The sequence below is a fragment of the Podarcis liolepis genome, assembly GCF_965112155.1.
Source record: "Podarcis liolepis genome assembly, chromosome: 2".
Lineage (NCBI taxonomy): Eukaryota > Metazoa > Chordata > Lepidosauria > Squamata > Lacertidae > Podarcis > Podarcis liolepis.
In genome coordinates, this window is record NC_139555.1 from 111,010,625 (window position 1) to 111,031,908 (window position 21,284).

At 45.4% G+C, this 21,284-nt stretch overlaps 1 protein-coding gene, 1 long non-coding RNA gene and 1 pseudogene across 4 annotated transcripts in view; 1 reads left to right on the plus strand and 2 right to left on the minus strand.

The window, feature by feature from the left end:
- On the minus strand, positions 1–15,479 carry LOC310701606 (zinc finger protein RFP-like; annotated as a pseudogene). The gene is made up of 8 exons (XR_014530110.1): positions 15,075–15,479; positions 14,470–14,565; positions 13,037–13,267; positions 10,468–10,490; positions 9,450–9,571; positions 8,078–8,110; positions 3,047–4,097; positions 1–155 (listed from the first exon to the last, which is right to left on the minus strand). The product of XR_014530110.1 is annotated as a zinc finger protein RFP-like (transcript).
- Positions 1–21,284, minus strand: part of LOC310702203 — a 44,504-nt gene that overhangs the window by 16,027 nt on the left and 7,193 nt on the right. The window lies entirely within an intron of this gene.
- LOC310702000 (E3 ubiquitin-protein ligase TRIM7-like) overlaps positions 15,394–21,284 on the plus strand; it is an 18,745-nt gene continuing 12,854 nt past the window's right edge. Inside the window, exon 1 of one of the 2 annotated variants that reach the window (XR_014523137.1) lies at positions 15,394–15,500. The gene's annotated coding sequence lies outside the window, so the exon portion shown is untranslated. The remainder of the gene's footprint in view (positions 15,501–21,284) is intronic. The other variant, XM_083493606.1, reaches the window with a different exon arrangement.

Here is a 21,284-nt window from a genome sequence, read left to right on the forward strand (position 1 = left end):
TATTGAGAAGCAAAGCAGCTAGTAAGCCTGATCTTTATTGAACTGTTGCAACAGGGTGCTCCCCTCACACGCAGGAGAAGCGGACCCAGAACAAAGGTGTGCCCACCCTTATATAGAAAGAGAGTGAGATAGACCGATTTTTAAAAATTAATGGACTACCAAAATTATCCCAGGAAAAGAGAACAATCCTGAATTATAAAATAACACAACAAGAAATTGAAGGTGCCATTCAGAATATGCAATTAGGCAAATCTCCAGGGCCCGATGGACTTACCTCCAAGTACTACAAGACATTGAAAGACTTTTTGATACAACCATTAATGGAGGTTTGTAATCAGATTATGGAGGGGAAGAAGGCACCGGAATCGTGGAAAGAAGCATTCATCACATTGATACCCAAACTGGAAACTGAAAAGACTCAACTCAAGAACTACCGTCCCATCTCACTCCTAAATGTGGATTACAAAATTTTTGCAGATATTTTGGCAGGTAGATTTAAAAAAGTGTTGAACGAAGTAATTCATAAGGATCAGGCAGGCTTTCTCCCAGGTAGACATTTATCTGACAATACTAGGAACATTATTGACATTTTGGAGCTTTTGCAAACAAATATTAATACTAAAGCAGTGTTAATCTTTATAGATGCGGAGAAGGCCTTTGACAATATATCTTGGAAGTTTATGAAGAAAAACCTTGAAGGGATGGGAGTGGGACAGGGGTTCGAAAATGGGATAGAGGCAATCTATTCAGAACAAAAAGCTAAACTGATAGTCAATAATGTGGTGACAGAAGAGTTTAAAATTGAAAAAGGAACACGACAAGGTTGCCCTATTTCCCCTTTGTTATTCATTTCAGTCCTGGAGGTGCTTTTGAATATGATTAGGGAGGACCGGTTGGTGGAAGGAATACAGGTCGGAGTGAAACAGTATAAACTTAAAGCTTTTGCAGATGACCTGGTTTTAACATTACAGGAGCCGGAATCTAGTATGAAAAGAGTCCTAGAATTGATTTATGAGTTTGGTCGGGTGGCGGGATTTAAATTGAACAAGCAAAAAACTAAGGTTTTAGAGAAAAATTTGACACCTTTGGAATCAGAAAGGTTTCAGAAAGAGACAGACTTAAATGTGGTTAAAAAAGTGAAATACCTAGGGGTTAATTTGACCGCGAAAAATCTGAATCTATTTAAAGACAACTATGAAAAATGTTGGTCAGAAATTAAAAAGGATTTAGAAATCTGGTCAAGATTGAAACTTTCCTTGTTGGGTTGAATTGCAGCTATAAAGATGAATGTATTGCCAAAGATGTTGTTTTTGTTTCAAACCCTACAGATTGTGGACAGAGTGGAATGTTTTGGAAAGTGGCAGAAAGATATTTCTAAGTTTGTCTGGCAGGGCAAAAAGCCCAGAATAAAATTTAAAATTCTAATTGATGCAAAGGAAAGAGGGGGATTTGCCCTGCCGGACTTAAGGTTATATTATGAAGCTGCAGCTTTCTGCTGGATGAAGGATTGGCTACTTTTAGAGAACACTGATGTCCTAGATCTGGAAGGGTTCAATAATGCTTTTGGATGGCATGCATATTTGTGGTACGACAAGGTAAAGGTTCATAAAGTGTTCAAAAACCATATTGTCAGGAAAGCAATATTTATTGTCTGGACAAAGTACAAAGACTTATTAGAAAATAAGACCCCAAAATGGTTATCCTCAATGGAGGCTAAGGCCCGGAAAAGACTCAATATGGAGGCCGGCTGGCCGAAATATTGGGAAATAATAGAAAAAATCGGAGATAATTGGAGGTTGCAGAGCTTGGAGAAACTAAAGAATAAGGTGCGAGACTGGTTACATTACGCTCAAATTAAAGAGGTTTTTAATTTGGACAAAAAGATAGGATTCCAGGTAGAAAAATCGAAATTAGAAACAGAATTGTTAGAACCAAAGACTAAGGTACTTTCAAGAATGTATAACTTGCTGCTTAAATGGAACACTCAGGATGAGACAGTTAAATCAGCCATGATAAAATGGGCTCAGGATATTGGGTATAACATCATGTTTGAGGACTGGGAAAGGTTATGGACCACCGGAATGAAATTCACGGCATGTAATGCCTTGAAGGAAAATATTATGAAAATGATATATAGGTGGTACATGACCCCAGTCAAGCTCGCAAAAATATATCACCTGTCTGATAACAAATGTTGGAAATGTAAGGAGGCTGAAGGGACATTCTTTCACCTCTGGTGGACTTGTCCAAGAGTGAAGGCCTTCTGGGAAATGATCTACAATGAGTTAAAGAAGGTATTTAAATATACCTTTACTAAGAAACCAGAGGCCTTCCTCTTGGGCATTGTCGGCCAGAAAGTGTTAAAGAAGGACAGAACTTTTTTTATGTACGCAACTACAGCAGCAAGAATACTCATCGCCAAATATTGGAAGACACAAGATTTGCCCACACTGGAAGAGTGGCAGACGCAACAGATGGATTATATGGAACTGGCCGAAATGACTGGCAGAATCCGAGACTTGGGAGAAGAAACAACGGAAGAGGATTGGAAAAAGTTTAAGGACTATCTACAAAAACAGTACAAATTGTATGAATGTTAAGAAATTGCACGATCCAGAAAAATATGGTTCCAGTAACTCGATTGATATAGAAAATTAAGTGATATGTAAGAAAAGAACGAAACTTAAAGTAATATTATGTTTAATCTAAGTTACAACTAATTGATAAAAATTACTTGGAGTTTAGAAATATAACATTTGAGAGGTATAAAATAAGAAATGAAACAAGGTAATAATCTGCTGGCATTTTTATTACAGAGAACGCAGGGTAGGGAGATGTGAGGAAGTCCAGCTAGTTATATAAAAAAAGTGTTATGAACAGCTGTGCTTTTTCTTTTTTTTTCTTTTTTCTTTCTTTTTTATATTGTTTGTTGGTGTAATTGTATGTTTTTTCGTTTGTTATGTCTTTGGTGAAGGGATTTTATGTGTTTGCTATGCGACTTTCTATTCTATGATTGAAAATTGAATAAAATATTAAAAAAAAAAACAAGACCAACCCCCCAGACACATCATACCTACATCACAGAAGAGGCGGTCTACAGCTGAAATATGAGTGCGTTGTTTATCTCCTGTCTGGCAAGTTACCTGATTGCATTATCTGGGTTTTGGACACTCTTTTCTTATTATAACTACTTAATTCCTGAATCTAGCTCACAGGTCACAGGCTCACACCCTGTTCATATCTTGAATGTGGATTTGTGAGGACAGGATTTGTGAGGAAAGAGACAGAGAAATATTTGAGGTCAATTTGTTCAGGACCTAATCTGTGGGGTTTCAGATATGTGATTTATATATACAGTTACGAACATTTAATTTTTTTATATATGACCTTAAAATTCTTATAACAGGAACCATTAAGCTTTTATGACCCAATGGTAAAATACTTCTGTCTGTAATTAACTAAATCTGTGAGTTACTGGCTTCGTTATCTGGGTCAGAGCTTCTGAAGCGCTTTGATGTTGAGCATCGCTCTGCTGATTCAGGACAGGTGGCACTGAGAAGCATACTGAGCACCGAACCTGGAACCTTGTCTGTCTCTACCCTCAGAGAGTGCTAAGTGGCCTTTGGCGGACACATAAAACAAAGGCTTGAGGGTCTCTCCTGAGAAGGAGGCTGCTGGAAATGCGCGGAGAAGGGCTGCTGTATCAGCATCGTAAAAGGACACTCGTCCCCCTTCATAGTTCAGGGCCACTCGGATCCTCTTGAGGGGCAGCTGAACTTGGGTGAAGAATAACTTGAACAAACTGCCCCACTTCCTAAAAACCCAGACCCCTTCCATAGGACCAGAAGAGAAACCACCCTTCCTCTTCACAGACTTTCTGGCCACCCCCACCTCCCACACCCCCTCGCTTCCCACAGTGACCTCCCAGAAATGTCTGCCTGATGTGAAACCCTCACATCCCAACACATAGGTTTCTGTGTCAAATCTCTCAGGTTTGTCGGGCAGGTCTTGACGCAGTTCTCCCTCTCTCACACTCTTTCGATCCGCAGACAGGATGAGACAGGGATGTGCTGTATCTGGATCCAAAGTTACATTTTCTGTGGGGGCAGAGGAGGAAAGAGAAGAGAAACAACGTCAACTGGGAAGCTGACTTTTCTTTAGGCACATGACAGAAATAGCATCCCCTCTGAAATGAACAGGGACTCCATGGCTCTGCATTTGAGACAGGGGTGTTCACCAAGTTCTTAGTAAGGTTTCATGAAACATTTGCAGTTCTTTCAAGTCTTCAAAGTACTTAACACACATTATCTACATAGATCCCTTGCAACGACCCTGTAAGTTAAGTCAATCTTAGTATGCCCATTTTTCAGATGGGAGGACTGAGGCTGAGAGACAGTGGTTTGTTCATGGCAGAAGGGAGTCCAAGCAGGGACTCTTAATTCACACCTTAATATTTTCCCTCGCATCACATGACAGACTATGCTTGACATGCCAGGTAAATCTGGCAGCAGGTACTTTCACCTTCCTTGTAACCACGATCCCAGCTTCAGTTACATATTTAAAGTATGTTCTACCCCATCCTTCTAGGTAGTTTATAAAAAGGACAAGAATACATAACAATACATAAGGATTTAGATTTGGTGGACAGAGTGTCTGAAGAACTATGGATGGAGGCTCGCAACATTATATAGTTGGCAGCAACGAAAACCATCCCAATGAGAAGGAAATGCAAGAAAGCAAAGTGGCTGTCCAACAAGGCCTTACAAATAGTGGGGGAGAAAAGGCAAGCAAAATGCGAGGGAGATGGTGAAAGATTCAATGCAGGAAATTGAATGCAGATTTCCAAAGAATAGCAAGGAGAGACAAGAAGGCCTTCTTAAACGAGCAATGCAAAGAAATAGAGGAAAACAACAGAATGGGAAGAACCAGAGATCTGTTCAAGAAAATTAGAGATATGAAAGGAACATTTCGTACAAAGATTACCATAATAAAGGACAAAAGTGGTAAGGACCTAACAGAAGCAGAAGATACCAAGAAGAGGTGGCAAGAATACACAGAGAAATTATACCAGAAAGATATGGATGGCTCGTACACCCCAGGTAATGTGGTTGCTGACCTTGAGCCAGATATCCTGGAAAGTGAAGTCAAATGGGCCTTAGAAAGCACTGCAAATAACAAGGCCAGTGGAAGTAATGGTATTCCAGCTGAACTATTTAAAATTTTAAAAGATGATGCTGTTAAGGTGCTACACTCAATATGCCAGCAAGTTTGGAAAACTCAGCAGTGGCCAGAGGACTGGAGAAGATCAGTCTACATCCCAATCCCAAAGAAGGGCAGTGCCAAAGAATGCTCCAACTACCGCACAATTGCACTCATTTCACACGCTAGCAAGGTTATGCTTAAAATTCTGCAAGGCAGGCTTAAGCAGCATGTGGACTGAGAACTTCCAGAAGTGCAAGGTGGATTTCGAAGGGGCAGAGGAACCAGAGACCAAATTGCAAACATGCGCTGGATTATGGAGAAAGGTAGAGAGTTCCAGAAAGACATTTCCTTCTGCTTCATTGACTATGCAAAAGCATTTGACTGTTGTCAACCACAGAAAACTATGGCAAGTTCTTAAAGAAATGGGAGTCTCTGATCACCTCATCTGTCTCCTGAGAAATCTCTTATGTGGGACAAGAAGCTACAGTTAGAACTGGATATGGAACAACTGATTGGTTCAAAATTGGGAAAGGATTACGACAAGGCTGTATATTGTCTCCCTGCTTATTTAACTTATATGCAGAATTCATCATGCGAGAGGCTGGACTGGATGAATCCCTTGCCGAAATTAAGATTGCCGGAAGAAATATCAACAACCTCAGATATGCAGATGACACAACCTTGATGGCAGAAAGTGAGGAGGAATGAAATAACCTTTTAATGAGGGTGAAAGAGGAGAGCGCAAAATATGGTCTGAAGCTCAACATCAAAAAAATGAAGATCATGGCCATTGGTCCCATCACCTCCTGGCAAATAGAAGGAGAAGAAATGGAGGCAGTGAGAGATTTTACTTTCTTGGGCTCCATGATCACTGCAGATGGTTACAGCAGCCACGAAATTAAAAGATGCCTTCACCTTGAGACATCACCTTGCCAACAAAGGTCCATATTGTTAGAGCTATGGTTCTTCCAGTAGTGTTGTATGGAAGTGAGAGCTGGACCATAAAGAAGGCTGATCGCCGAAGAATTGATGCTTTTGAATTATGGTGTTGGAGGAGACTCTTGAGAGTCCCATGGACTGCAAGAAGATCAAACCTATCCATTCTAAAGGAAATCAGCCCTGGGTGCTCACTGGAAGGACAGATCCTGAAGCTGAGGCTCCAATACTTTGGCACCTCATGAGAAGAGAAGACTCCCTGGAAAAGACCCTGATGTTGGGAAAGATGGAGGGCACAAGGAGAAGGGGACGACAGAGGACAAGATGGTTGGACAGTGTTCTCGAAGCTATGAACACGAGTTTGACCAAGCTGCGGGAGGCAGTGGAAGATAGGAGTGCCTGGCGTGCTCTGGTCCATGGGGTCATGAAAAGTCAGACATGACTGAACAACAACAAATTAAAGCCAAACCCAGTAACACCTAGGAAGTGTCATTCCCACCTGTAACCTTCAATGCAGAGACCCCATCCTGGCTCCCCAGACCAGATTGATATGACTCATCTTTCTCATCTCTGTTCCTCACATACATAAAAAGAGGCTTAGAAAAGTTTCCAGGTTGCTGTTGTTACAGAGATTTTTGGCTAAATAACAAAGAAATAGCTAGAAGATGACTGGAGGCATGTCCCCACCACCACCACCACCACACAAGCAGGAAAAAAAGTCCTAGCTAAAGACAATGTTGTTAGGTAAATAGGTAAAGGTAAAGGGACCCCTGACCATTAGGTCCAGTCATGACTGACTCTGGGGTTGCTGCGCTCATCTCGCTTTACTGGCTGAGGGGGTCGGTGTACAGCTTCTGGGTCATGTGGCCAGCATGACTAAGTCACTTCTGCCGAACCAGAGCAGCACACGGATACGGCGTTTACCTTCCCGCTGGAGCGGTACCTATTTATCTACTTGCACTTTAACATGCTTTCAAACTGCTAGGTGGGCAGGAGCTGGGATCGAACAATGGAAGCTCACCCCATCGTGGGGATTCGAACCACCGACCTTCTGATCGGCAAGTCCTAGGCTCTGTGGTTTAACCCACAGCGCCACCCGCGTCCCAATGTTATTAGGAGTCTGTCAATAATAAAAACTAACGTTTGAGTGTATGGCAGAGGAGGAGACAGAGGGAGTGGAGTTTGGGCTCTATCGGCTGAGAACATGTCGGTGGTCCTGGCTGCCTCTCTCTGATGCCAAACTGTGGACTTGCCTGTTGTGAATGTTTAAGCTCTCTCATTCTACTGATATTGGCAAATAAAAAACTCAAAAAGGCTGAAATGCCATAAACCTCCAATGATATCCTTCAAAAGGAAACCTCTTTGTGTCAGTGGTTTCATTCTCTCCCATGCTGCAGTGTGTGTGTGTGACTACTAGACCACATGCTCTGTGTGTTGACATTCCATTCTTTGGAAGCGTGAGAAATGGAAGATAGTCCATTGACTTCCTAGTTCCGTCCTTGGTTTTCTGTCTGTTTGTTGCTCTCTCTCGGAGAAGAGACGCGCCCTAATGGCTCTGATCTTTGTTTTCATCCTGTAAATAAATCACTAAACCCTGATGCGACATTGCCCTGGTCTTAGCTTAGGCTAACTCTGCTAATGACTACGTGCATGCATTTTCGGAAGTATGTTGCGCCTGGATGTCCGGAGGACGACTGGTGCCAGCAAAGCACCAACACTTCTCACTGACAATAAAATTGGAGGAGTATAACACCCTAGGTACAATTTATCACTTCCTGAAAGTGACAAAAACCTGTAATGGAGACATGGAAAGTGGAAACGGGGACTGGGGGGAGGGACTGGGGGGGTGACAGATCGGATATCCACAGTAGTCTGGTCTTTAGAGAAACAGATTCCATCACTCCTGAAATTGTGCCTCCTTTAAAAATCTGAAATTTACCTTTTCGCAGCTCAAGTCCATATTCCATAGTGTCTGGAAGAGAAAAGGGAACAGAGTTTTAGCATCATGCCACTGTCTTGATAACTAATCTAGTAACGACAATACAAACTCATGAGATTGTAATTTAAAACTATCCAAAATCCGCCATGCTGACTATCCCTGCATAAGCTAGGGCAGGGGCAATGTCAAGATTCAGGCCTGCTCAGACCTTAGAAGAGGAACAGGACCCCCAAAAGATCTTCCCATCAGCAACAACCTTCAGGAGATGTCAGGAGCCCAGGCTGTCATCTTGATAACACAGCACACAAGTCGTAATTAGCTGGAAGATTTACAATCAGCCTCAGACGCCCTATCGGAGCTTCCGTACCATATGATTCAGTTGACCCTTCTGAGGAGTTCTTCCTGCTTCTGCAGAATATCCTGAACCTATAACCCTTACTTTTCTGGTTTTGTTTCCTTTCTAATCTCTTTCACATATGTCTATTCCTTGGGCTCATAGGATTAATTGCCTCCTCTTCCGGTAAGGAAATGCTTCCCCTCCTTCATTCTGAGCCAGCCTGTGCTTCTTGAGTGAGTTGGCTTCTCTACATAAGTCTTATCTGCATTTCTTTCACTGTCAGGGGAAGGGGTAGTAGACATGCGACTGCTACCAGCTGCCTGAGAGAAATGCAAGAATTCCTGCTGCTGGCTGCTTAACACATGCTGTGCTTCTCTACTTGGGACAGATGTGTTCATGACACCAGATATCTCTGTTCCAGGATGGGAGGCCTCAATTCCAGTCTCCAGTCTCCCAGGATGGGAGGCCTCAATTCCAGTCTCCTCTGCTCCTGGCTGGCTCTTTAACAGCCGCCCTCATTCCCTCCTTCTGCTCCCCTTACATCAATCTCAGGGCCAAAGGAACAGAGGAGATGCCTGAAAAGCTGTAGGTGAGGCTACCTGGGAAATGGGTGAGATGCATGAAAGCACCTAAGCCCTGGCTGAGAGATGTGAAGCAGTAAAACACAACGTTTTACAAACGACTCACAACTTATGTGAGGGTTACATTCCAAATGAGATCTGGGACGTTCCCACAAGATCTCAGTGGAGCCTCTCAGAGCCCAATAAGCAAGGCAGAGGCAGAACCCAGCAAACGATAATTTCCTACCCCGCTCTTTTTCTATTTTTTAGCGATCCATGTAAAGCTGTAATTGCAGAAGTAAAAGCAGCGTAAGTTGCGACTTCTGCATATGTAAGTATGGCCTCTAGCTATTGAAAGAGAATAAATAAATAAACCTTCCATTTTCCTGGCATGGCTAATATTCCGTATGACCTGGAACCTGTCATGAACACTTCTAAAGATCCAGTATATAATATTTCAGCCCTTCTTTACTACCTCTGAATTTCTTCATGACAGCTTCCAGGAAAGGAGTCATATCACAAAAGTCGCAGATCCTCCACTTCAGGGCAAGAGGAAAAGCCTCAGGGGGGTTCTTAAATTTCTGCTTTGCCTGAGACCTGGGAGAAGAAGAACAAAGTCAAGCCACCAGCCGTCCAATGTAAGCAGCTTTCTGACAAGACAGGTGTCTCATCCTGATGATAAAGGCATGATGACTTGGGAGCATCTAGATGACGTGTGGATCTAGAGAGATCCTAACAAGCTGAAGGAAAACCAACACACAGCTGCTTCCAAAACATGTTGAAGCTAATATATGAATATGAGATTGAAGGTAAAGAAGCTGATATATGCAAATTATTTTTTTAAAAGAAAATAAATTAAAGCAGCATTTTCTAAACATGGAAGATTTTCAAAATTCATGAGTGTTTGAATATGTCTGAGGGACAAGGCTCTCAGCGCCTACTATTCATGAAGGCTGGGTCAAAGGCAGTGGTGCCTATGAACCACAGGAGGGGAGTGTCCTCTGGGGCTCAGATCCTGATCGCGGGTTTCTCACTGGCATCTGGTTAAGCACTGTGAAAACAGGATGCTGGACTTGATGAACCACTGGCCTGATCCAGCAGGGCCCTATCTCATCTTCTTATGTCTGGGGAAGAAACTGCAGGAGCTTGGAATACACTGGATATTTAAGGGAAAGTTATAGTGAAGATATTTACAAGCCCCTTTGGAATGTCTCCCCTTTTTGTATCAGTTGACTCCATCACAGAGTCTCCATCACAATCAAATGACTCCATCACAGAGATATGCAATGGGAACGGCTTCCTGTCTGTGATTGTAGATGGGACCAATAGATACAAATGACTGCAAAAACGTGTCCCTATTTTTGTCTGTCATTTTGTGAAATGGACGATGGTGTCCTAAACTATTTCTGGAAGGAGAGAGTGGACTGTGAGTTTCTCACCTGTTAAAGAATGTTCCTAGCATCATAATAAGGCAAGGGTTTTTCATCACTTACCTTTGCAAGAAGCTTCCAATATCCTGGAGCAAGGGAAGGAAGGAAGGAAGGAAGGAAGGAAGGAAGGAAGGAAGGAAGGAAGGAAGGAAGGAAAGAAAGAAAGAAAGAAAGAAAGAAAGAAAGAAAGAAAGAAAGAAAGAAAGAAAGAAAGATTTCAGTGAAGTCAGTTTTGCACAGAGCACTGTGATCAGTTTGTTGTTATTATCAATTTTGTATACCACCCTTTAACCGCAGGTCTCTGGGCGGTTGACAAGATAAAATCACTATATAAAAACATAAAATTCATAATAAGAGGGGCTGGGAGCTGGGGGCACTGCTATACAGTGGTCCCACTCCTTCCTCCTGGGCCGTGTTCAGAAAGTGGTGGGGGGGATGAGTGTTCAGACCCCTGGGCTCTCACTTGTGGGGTGCCTCAGGGTTCTGTCCTCTCCCTCATGCTTTTCAACATCTATATGCAACCACTGGGAGAGATCATCAGGGGGTTTGGACTGGGTGTTCATCAGTATGCAGATGATACCCAGCTCTACCTCTCTTTCAAATCAGAACCAGTAAAGGCGGTGAAGGTCCTGTGTGAGTGTCTGGAGGCGGTTGGAGGATGGATGGCGGCTAACAGATTGTGGTTGAATCCTGACAAGACAGAAGTACTGTTTCTGGGGGACAGGAGACGGGCGGGTGTGGAGGACTCCCTGGTTCTGAATGGGGTAACTGTGCCCCTGAATGAGCAGGTGTGCAGCTTGGGAGTCATTCTGGACTCACAGCTGTCCATGGAGGTGCAGGTCAATTGTGTGTCCAGGGCAGCTGTCTACCAGCTCCATCTGGTACGCAGGCTGAGACCCTACCTGCCCACAGACTGTCTCGCCAGAGTGGTGCATGCTCTGGTTATCTCTTGCTTGGACTACTACAATGCGCTCTATGTGGGGCTACCTTTGAAGGCGACCCGGAAACTACAACTAATCCAGAATGCAGCAGCTAGACTGGTGACTGGGAGCAGCTGCTGAGACCACATAACACCTGTCTTGAAAGACCTACACTGGCTCCCAGTACGTTTCTGAGCACAATTCAAAGTGCTGGTGTTGACCTTTAAAGCACTAAACGGCCTCGGTCCAGTATACCTGAAGGAGCATCTCCACCCCCATCATTCTGCCCAGACACTGAGGTCTAGTGCTGAGGGCCTTCTAGCAGTTCCCTTGCTGCGAGAAGCCAAGTTACAGGGAACCAGGTAGAGGGCCTTCTCCGTAGTGGCACCCACCCTGTGGGAACACCCTCCCACCAGATGTCAAAGAGAAAAACAACTACCAGACTTTTAGAAAACATCTGAAGGCAGCCCTGTTTAGGGAAGCTTTTAATGTTTAATAGACTATTGTATTTTAATATTCTATTGAAAGCCGCCCAGAGTGGCTGGGAAAACCCAGCCAGATGGGCGGGGTATAAATTATTATTATTATTATTATTATTATTATTATTATGTTTATATCCCGCCCTCCCCAGCCGAAGCCGGGCTCAGAGAAGTTAACAACAGTAAAATGATACAACATTCTAAAATCATTTCATTATAAAATCAGTTCAAATCAGATTAATGGCAACCATTGGGCTAGAGTTCTGTGAGGATTACCAAAGAAGGGGGTCAGACTGTGCCTTGGCCAAAGGCCTGGTGGAACAGCTCTGTCTTGCAGGCCCTGTGGAAAGATGTCAAGTCCCGCAGGGCCCTGGTCTCTTGTGACAGAGCGTTCCACCAGATTGGAGCCACAGCCGAAAAACCCCTGGCTCTGGTTGAGGCCAGCCTAACCTCCCTGTGGCCCGGGACCTCCAAGATGTTTTTGTTTGAAGACCGTAAGGTCCTCCGTGGGACATACCAGGAGAGGCGGTCCCATAGGTATGAGGGTCCTAGGCCATATAGGGCTTTAAAGGTATTATTATTATTATTATTATTATTATTATTATTATTATTATTATATCAAACACAAGAGCAACCAAATAATCCAAACTGTCTTCAGGCACAGCCCCATCTACAACCCCCAAGCAATATACCCACTCCTTCAGAGGAAGTGCAACCCCATCAAGAGCAGCCCATCTCCCACCCATCCGGTCTAGGGAACCACCCACTAATAGTTCCTCAGTCTTATCTGGATTGCCTTTCAGTTTGTTGACTCTCATCCAATCTGCTAGAGAGACAAGACAATGGTCCAACACTTCCGCTGCCTCACCTGCAGATGTAAAGGAGAGTCACCAGCTTATTGCTGACAACATGCTCCAAACCTCCGGATGACCCCAGTTATCAATACTAAGCAGCTGACCAGCGGTTACTGGGAAACAGAGGTGGGCAGAGAGCTACTGGTTTTTAAGGCTTCCCAGAGACCTCTGGTTGGCCAGTGCGAGAACATGATGGAATGAAGGGGCTTGTGGTCTGATCTAGCAGATCCCCTTTTGTGACCCCAGGCCTTTCACCCATCATGTCCCAATTCTTTTCCTTGCAACAGCTTTTTGGGGCGTGGGGACTAAGACATGTTATCCTCCTGCTTGTACTATGAAGCAGCCCACTCCACCCTCTCGCATCAGGATGAGGCCTCACCTGCAGGAGTTCACTCGCTGGTTCCTGAAGCTTCTCCTCCATCTCCCGGATGGCGTGTTCAAAAGAGGAGAGTTCCCTGGAGAGTCTGGCCAGGTGCTCCTCCCTTTTCTTCGCAATCTCCTTCTCCACCTCTGCCATCTGGGCCAGAATACGTTTCTCCTGTTCTTCCAGAAACTGGCGCAGTCGCTTGAACTCAGCCACCATCTTTTCCCTCTCTGCACCTGTTTGTTTCTGCAGCAAAAAGATTGAAAGAAGAGAACAGTGGGCCAATATCAGGCATCTAGTCTGCTCTTGAAGGATGAAGAGGCCAGTTATCCAAATTCCCCTGGAAGGGAACACCTGACATTTTAGAGAGATTACGCCAGTATTCAGCAGGGAAAGAGCTTCATAAACACAAGCCCACCCCCTCCTTTAAATCAGTGTTTCCCAACCGGTGTGCCGCGGCACACTACTGTGCCGTGAGACACCGGCTGGTGTGCCGTGGGAGGGAGGCGGGCGAGTCGGGCGGCGAGAGGCGGCGGCGGCGGCGGCGAGGATCCGCGTCGAGCCGGGGGCGGCTCCGCGGTGGTGGTGCCGAGCGGCGGGGCAGCTCGCGCAAAAGGGAGGAGCGCGAGACAGCGGAGGAGGAGGAGGCCGGCATGTCCGGGCAGCAGCAGCAACAGCAGCAGCAGCAACTCCCGGCGACGGCTCCTCCTCCGCCCGCTATCGCCGCCGCCGCCTCAGCTGCCCTCGCTCTGCTGCCTCCTCCCACCCCGGCAAGGGGAAGGGAAAAAACGTTCACTTTTGTGCGTCCCCCCCCCCCCGCGTGACGCTGCGCGCTGACGTCACGGGGCGGGGCTTTAATGGTGGTGTGCCGCGAGATTTTTTTCCGGTAAGCAGGTGTGCCGTTGCCCAAAAACGTTTGGGAAACACTGCTTTAAATGGTCTTTCATGTTCTGTGGGAAATAAGACTGTTCAAAAATAAACCTCTGTCTGTATTCCATATTCATTTTCCCCCAGATATGGATTCTAGACTAGTCATACCTTCGGTTGCAAACACTGCGGGTTGCGCATTTTGGGTTGCTGACCACGGTGAACCCCGAAGTACCAGAACGGGTTACTTCCGGGTTTCGGCACTCGTGCATGCGCAGACACACAAAATAGGTAAATCAATCATACATTTTTAGTTGTACAGTCATAACTCGGGTTAGAGATGCTTCAGGTTGCATTTTTTGGGGGTTACAGGTGTGCTGAAACCCAGAAGTACCAGAACAGGTTACTTCCGGGTTTCGGCACTCGCGCATGCACAGAACCGCTAAATTGTTCTTTGTGCATGTGCAGAAGCTCCAAATTGCAACCCACGCGTGTGCAGACGTGGCACTGCAGGTTGCCAACATGCCTCCTGCGCAGATCTGTATAGCACTTTTTCACCTTCAAGTAACAATGGTGCTTACAAGCAGGTCTTGGGTTTCCTTTTCTGTGTCTGCTTTAAGTACTAGAATTTTTTCTCTCTCCTTCCTCAAATTGTCTAGGCAGGTGCTGATCTGATCCTGAAAAGAAAAAAAAGTCCAAGTTGAGCTGCGTTACACATTAACAGGCAAGCTGAATCGTATGTTTGCTCCTTGCCCCACATTCCAGGGTATTTTGCAGGAGTTTCCCTTTTTCATCCCAGACGAGGCAGAAATGGGGCTGCCCTATATCAAGAGCTGAGAAACATGGGGGGTTTGCTATTTATCCCCCACACTGAACACACCTCCAACATCTCCCCCCTCCTTTTTATTAAATTAATCCTAGATGTTGTAATCTTTCCTCCCAGGGGAGTTACTGCAGCCTGCATTCAGGCGGTGCACTTTAATCTCTCAAAAAGAAAAGTAAATGCTTATTGTATAAAGCTTCAGAAGTTTAGTTGTATCGGGCTGTACAAGATCTCTTGCTGGAAAACTCCTTTTCGGCTGCAAGTGGAGAGAATACATTACAACATTTTTATTTTTGCAAGCCCCTCTTGTCAGCAGCTATTCCACCCCCCACCCCCCAAGTAAGACCCACTGCCTTTTCCCACCTTGTACTCCTGGAAAGCCTCCTCTAGAGGAACCATCTTGTGGCTTTAGTGCTCCTTAGATACATTACACACGACACAGATGGGGCTTTTCTCCTCCTTGCAGAAGAGCTTCAGGGGCTCCTGGTGCTTCTCGCAGACTCTTTCCTTTGCTTCTGCCCGCATCTTGGCTTTTTCTGCAACATTTGCCAGCGACCGATTGGGGATGAGGTTCTTTTCCTGAACTGTTTTTCTGCACTCTGGGCAGGAAGCCTTTGCCTCGGATTTCCCCCAATACTGGATCAGGCAGGATCGACAGAAGTTGTGCCCGCACTCCGGGATGATCACTGGATCCCTGAAATACTCCAGGCAGATGGAGCAAGTGGCTTCCTCGAAGAGATCCTTCACGGGTCCCCCTGAAGCAGCCATGGCGGAGTCGTCAGGAAGAGAGTAAGTGCGTGTGAGAGAGAGCTGGTTTCGCTTTCTCTTTTTTGTGTCTGCAAATGGGCGTTTTCCTTTCCAGGAAATTCAGATGCGATTACTCAGGATCCCTGCTGCCTTGGAGTTGGCTGGAGTTCCGAGCCGCTTTGATATGGTGGAAATATTTATTTATTTGTTTGTTTTACGTGGAATGCTCATCCTCCCTGCGAGAGCTGTTGGAATTTGTTGTGGTTTTGTTTACTATCAGCACGTCAGCCTCAGACTACTTTGGAAGCTAATGAATGAATTGCTGTCCCCCTCCCCCGCCTTGCTCCATTCACACTCATCTTTCTAGTTACTGTAGTAGCCAAGTCATAGAATCATAGAATCATAGAGGTGGAATAGACCACAAGGGCCATCGAGTCCAACCCCCTGCCAAGCAGGAAACACCATCAGAGCACTCCTGACATATGGTTGTCAAGCCTCTGCTTAAAGACCTCCAAAGTAGGAGACTCCACCACACTCCTTGGCAGCAAATTCCACTGACAAACAGCTCTTACTGTCAGGAAGTTCTTCCTAATGTTTAGGTGGAATCTTCTTTCTTGTAGTTTGGATCCATTGCTCCGTGTCCGCTTCTCTGGAGCAGCAGAAAACAACCTTTCTCCCTCCTCTATGTGACATCCTTTTATATATTTGAACATGGCTATCATATCACCCCTTAACCTCCTCTTCTCCAGGCTAAACATGCCCAGCTCCCTTAGCCGTTCCTCATAAGGCATCGTTTCCAGGCCTTTGACCATTTTGGTTGCCCTCCTCTGGACACGTTCCAGTTTGTCAGTGTCCTTCTTGAACTGTGGTGCCCAGAACTGGACACAGTACTCCAGGTGAGGTCTGGCCAGGGCAGAATACAGTGGCACTATTACTTCCCTTGATCTAGATGCTATACTCCTATTGATGCAGCCCACAATTGCATTGGCTTTTTTAGCTGCCGCGTCCAGGGGCGCCGACTTATAAAAAATATTGGGGGGGCCCATACCGGGGTCCTGCCGCTGGTTCGCTCGGGTAGCCGGGAGAGGTTGGGGAGAGACCCTCGCTCAGGGCGCCACGAGACTTGGTGGCCGGCGGCCTATCTGGGGGGTTTTGGAGCCTATTTCGGCGGAGCGATTGGGGAGGAGGGGGCTTGTTGCCGGATTCTTCAGCTGGGCCGGAGATCCGCTGCTGGGGGGTCCCTGGGCCGAGTTGTGAGCACGGCCTGCTGAAGGGAGGTTGGCTGGCTGGCTGGCGAGGGAGCAGGTGGGGAGGGGGAGGGGGTCCTCACTCTCTTAGGAAACGCACCCGCGCGCCCGATTGCCACGAAGTCCGAAGGGTGCGTGTGTGGAATTAAAAAGCAAAAACGAGATACGGGCAGGGCAGGCAAAGAGTTTTCCGCAAGAGGATGGAGGGCAGGTTGAAGAGAAAATCCTTTCGCTTTTCTGGGGCGCAGGGAAGTCTCAGAGCCGGAGGTTGGGGAAGTGGGGTGTTAGCCACCCCTCCCAGTTTGGTGTCATCTGCAGATTTGATCAGGATGCCCTTGAGTCCATCATCCAAGTCGTTGTCAAATGCCTTGCTGAAATCAAGGTAGGCTACATCCACTGCATTCCCTTCATCTACCAGGCTTGTAATTCTGTCAAAAAACGAGATCAGGTTAGTCTGACATGACTTATTTTTCAGAAATCCATGCTGACTATTGGTGATCACAGCATTCCTTTCTAGGTGCTCACAGACTGTTTGCTTAATGATCTGCTCCAGAATCTCCCCTGGTATTGATGTCAGACTGACTGGGCGGTAATTATTTGGGTCCTCTCTTTTCCCCTTTTTGAAAATAGGGACAACATTTGCCCTCCTCCAGTCTGCCGGGACTTCGCCTGTTCTCCAGGAATTCTCAAAGATGACTGCCAGTGGTTCTGAGATCACATCTGCCAGTTCTTTTAATACTCTTGGATGCAGTTCATCTAGCCCTGGAGACTTGAATACATCTAAACTAGCCAAGTATTCTTGTACTATCTCCTTAGTTATTTTGGGCTGTGTTTCCGTTGCTGAATCATTTGCTCCAAATTCTTCAGGTCGGGCATTGTTTTCTTTATCGGAGAAGACTGAGGCAAAGAAGGCATTGAGGAGTTCAGCCCTTTCTGTGTCCCCTGTTTGCATTTCACCATCTTCTCCTCTGAGTGACCCCACTGTTTCTTTGTTCTTCCTTTTGCTACGAACATACCCATAAAAGCCTTTTTTGTTGCTTTTAACCTCTCTAGCAAGCCTGAGTTTATTCTGTGCTTTAGCTTTTCTGACTTTGTGTCTACACGTGCTGGCTATTTGTTTGAATTCCTCTTTGGTGGTTCCCCCCTTTTCCATTTTTTGTACACATCCTTTTTTAATCTTAACTCAGTTAAAAGTTCTTTAGATAGCCACCCTGGCTTCTTTAGGCACCTTCCATGTTTCTGTCTCATTGGTATTGCCTGACGTTGTGCTTTTACTATCTCCCTCTTAACAAACTCCCAGCCATCATGAACTCCCTTTCCTTTTAGTATTACTGTCCATGGGATCTCACCCAGCACTTCCCTAAGTTTTATGAAGTCGGCTTTCTTAAAGTCAATAAATTGAGTCCTAGTATGCTTGGCTGCTCCTTTCCGCTGTATAGTAAACTTCAGAAGAGCATGATCACTCGCGCCTAATGATCCTTCCACTTCTACCCCACTAACCAGGTCATCAACACTGGTTAGGACCAGATCTAAAATGGCTGTTCCTCTTGTTGCTTCTCCCACTTTCTGGTCAATGAGGCCAGTGAGGAATCTGTTTGAACTTATGCAAGGCCAGTGAGGAATCTGTTTGACCTTATGCTCTTGGCTGAGTTTGACATCCAACAAATATCCAGGTAATTGAAGTCCCCCATTACTACTATCTCCCTTCCTTTTTGCATGCTTGGCCATCTGTTCCAGGAAGGCATCATCTATGTCCTCCGTTTGGCTTGGGGATCTATAGTAAACTCCCACAATGAGGTCACTGTTATTCTTCTCTCCCTTAATTTTGACCCAAATGCTCTCACTTTGGCTTTGAGGTTCTAAATCTTGGATCTTGGATCTCTTCACAGGTATAGCTGTGAAGTCATCATAGCTGTCAACATTTCCCTTTTTTAAAGGGAAATTCCCTTATTCCGGATAGAATTCCTCGCAAGAAAAGGGGACAAGTTGACAGCTATGCAAGTCATACAGAGAAGAAACAGCCCAGCCCTCCATCCCAGTGCCAATTTTTAGTGAGTCCTTTTGACAAAATCATCGGCGTCTGACAATGTGCAATAACCACCTCTGGAACCAACTCTGCAAACGGCCTTTGCAAACAGGTCAGCTAATGGTATTCATATATTTGCCAATCACACCACAGGGCAACTATTAACAGCAGGTACTTTCACTTAGCCCCATTTTCTCTATTATTATTATTATTATTAGTTGAATTTATATTGCGCGCCTTCCTGCTGCCCCCCATCCTCTGGGGCTGGCGATGGGGGAAGCGCTGCTTTCCCCCACCGCCAGCCTCAAAGAGCAGACTCTCCTGGCTTCAGCGGAAGCAACGGAAGCCTCCGGAGCGCAGGCTTCAGAGGCTTCGCGTTCCTATCGCTGAAGCCAAGGAGTCTGCATTCGCCCCATAAGACGCACACACATTTCCCCTTCATTTTTGGAGGGGAAAAGGTCCGTCTTATAGGGCGAAAAATGCGGTATATTGTGATTTTATTTTGTGAACTGCCCTGAGACCTTGGGTATAGGGTGGTATAGAAATTTAATTAATTAATTAATTAATTAATTAATTAAAATAATAAAAGGAAACCACTTGAAACTACTAACTGACAAGAGAATTAGAGGAGTGTAACAACCTAAGTATAATTTATCATTTCCTGAAACTGACCGAAAACCTGTAAGGCAGACGTGGAAAGTGCTAGTAAAGGTAAAGCGACTCCTGACGATTAAGTCCAGTCGCAAACGTCTTTGTGGGTTGCAATGCTCATCACGCTTTACAGGCCGAGGGAGCCGGCGTTTGTCAGCTTCCACAGACAGTTTTTTTCTGGGTCATGTGGCCAGCAGGACTAAGCCGCTTCTGGCAAACCAGAGCAGCGCACGGAAACGCCGTTTACCTTTTCGCCTGAGCGGTACCTATTTATCTACTTGCACTTGACATGCTTTCGAACTGCTAGGTTGGCAGGAGCAGGGACCGAGCAACAGGAGCTCAACCCGTCGCGGGGATTCGAACCCCCGACCTTTCAATTGGCAAGCCCAAGCAGCAAAGTGGTTTAACCCACAGCGCCACCTGCGTCCGTGGGGAAAGTGCTAACTGGGTGAAAATAAGGCATGGACAGAAGAACTGCAGTGGCCTCATCTTTTGAGAAGCAGATTCCAGTTCTCCTGAAATTGTGCCTCCATTCGACCCTGAAATTTACCTTTTTGCAGCTCGAGTCCAGATTCCACAGTGTCTGGTGAAGAAAAGGGAACAGAGATTTATCCTCACACCATCACCCTGATAACTAATCTGGTAATGACAATATGAGCTCATGCAATTATAGCTGGGGAAGCCAGAGTGATGAACTTTAGGTATTGTGGACTACAGTTCCCATCATCCCTAACCATCGGCCATGCCAGCTGGAGCTTATGGGAGTTGCCATTTAAAATGTCTAAAACCCACCATGCTGCCTATCCCTGCATAAGCCAGGGCAGGGGCGAGGTCAAGATTCAGGCCTGCTCAGACCTTAGACGAGGAGCAGGACCCCCAGAAGATCTCCCCATAAGCAACAATCTTGAGATGTAGTAGTAGTAGTAGTAATATTCATACCCCGGCCAGCCACTCTGTGCGGCTCACAGCATATATCGACACATAGTAAAACATCAAACATTAAAAACTTCCCTAAACAGAATAAAAAAATTCCTTCCAGTAGCACCTTAAAGACCAACTAAGTTAGTTCTTGGTATGAGCTTTCGTGTGCATGCACACTTCTTCAGATACACTGAAACAGAAGTTGCCAGATCCTTCTATATAGTGAGAAGGTGGGGAGGGGTATTACTCAGAAGGGTGGTGGGAATGGGAGATTGGCAGATAGCTGAGATGAGCCTGTTGACGACTCTTAACGACTGTAATAGGTCTTACAGGAAAAGGCAAGGGGTGAGAAGGTGAGAAATGGCTTAGTCATGTGTAATGGGATAAGAATCCAATGTCTTTGTTCAAACCAGGTCTCTCCATGGTTTTAAGTTTGGTAATGAGTTGCAATTCAGCAGCTTCTCTTTCCAGTCTATTTCTGAAATTCCTTTGTAGTAAAACAGCTACTTTGAGATCTTGTATAGAATGTCCTGGGAGATTGAAGTGTTCTCCTACTGGTTTCTCTGTTTTGTGATTCTTGATGTCAGTTTTATGTCCGTTTATTCTTTGGCGTAAGGTTTGGCCTGTTTGTCCAATATAGAGAGCTGAAGGACACTGTTGGCATTTGATGGCATACACAATGTTAGGCGATGAGCAATTAAATAGTCCCGAGATGGTATGTGTGATGTTGTTTCAGTGTATCTGAAGAAGTGTGCATGCACACGAAAGCTCATACCAAGAACTAACTTAGTTGGTCTTTAAGGTGCTACTGGAAGGAATTTTTTTATTTTGACTATGGAAGACCAACACGGCTACCTATCTGTAACTTCCTAAAAACAGGGCTGCCTTCAGATGTCTTCTAAAAGTCAGATAGTTGATTTATCTCCTTGTCATCTGAAGGGAGGGTGTTCCAGATGGTGAATGTCACTACAGAGAAGGCCT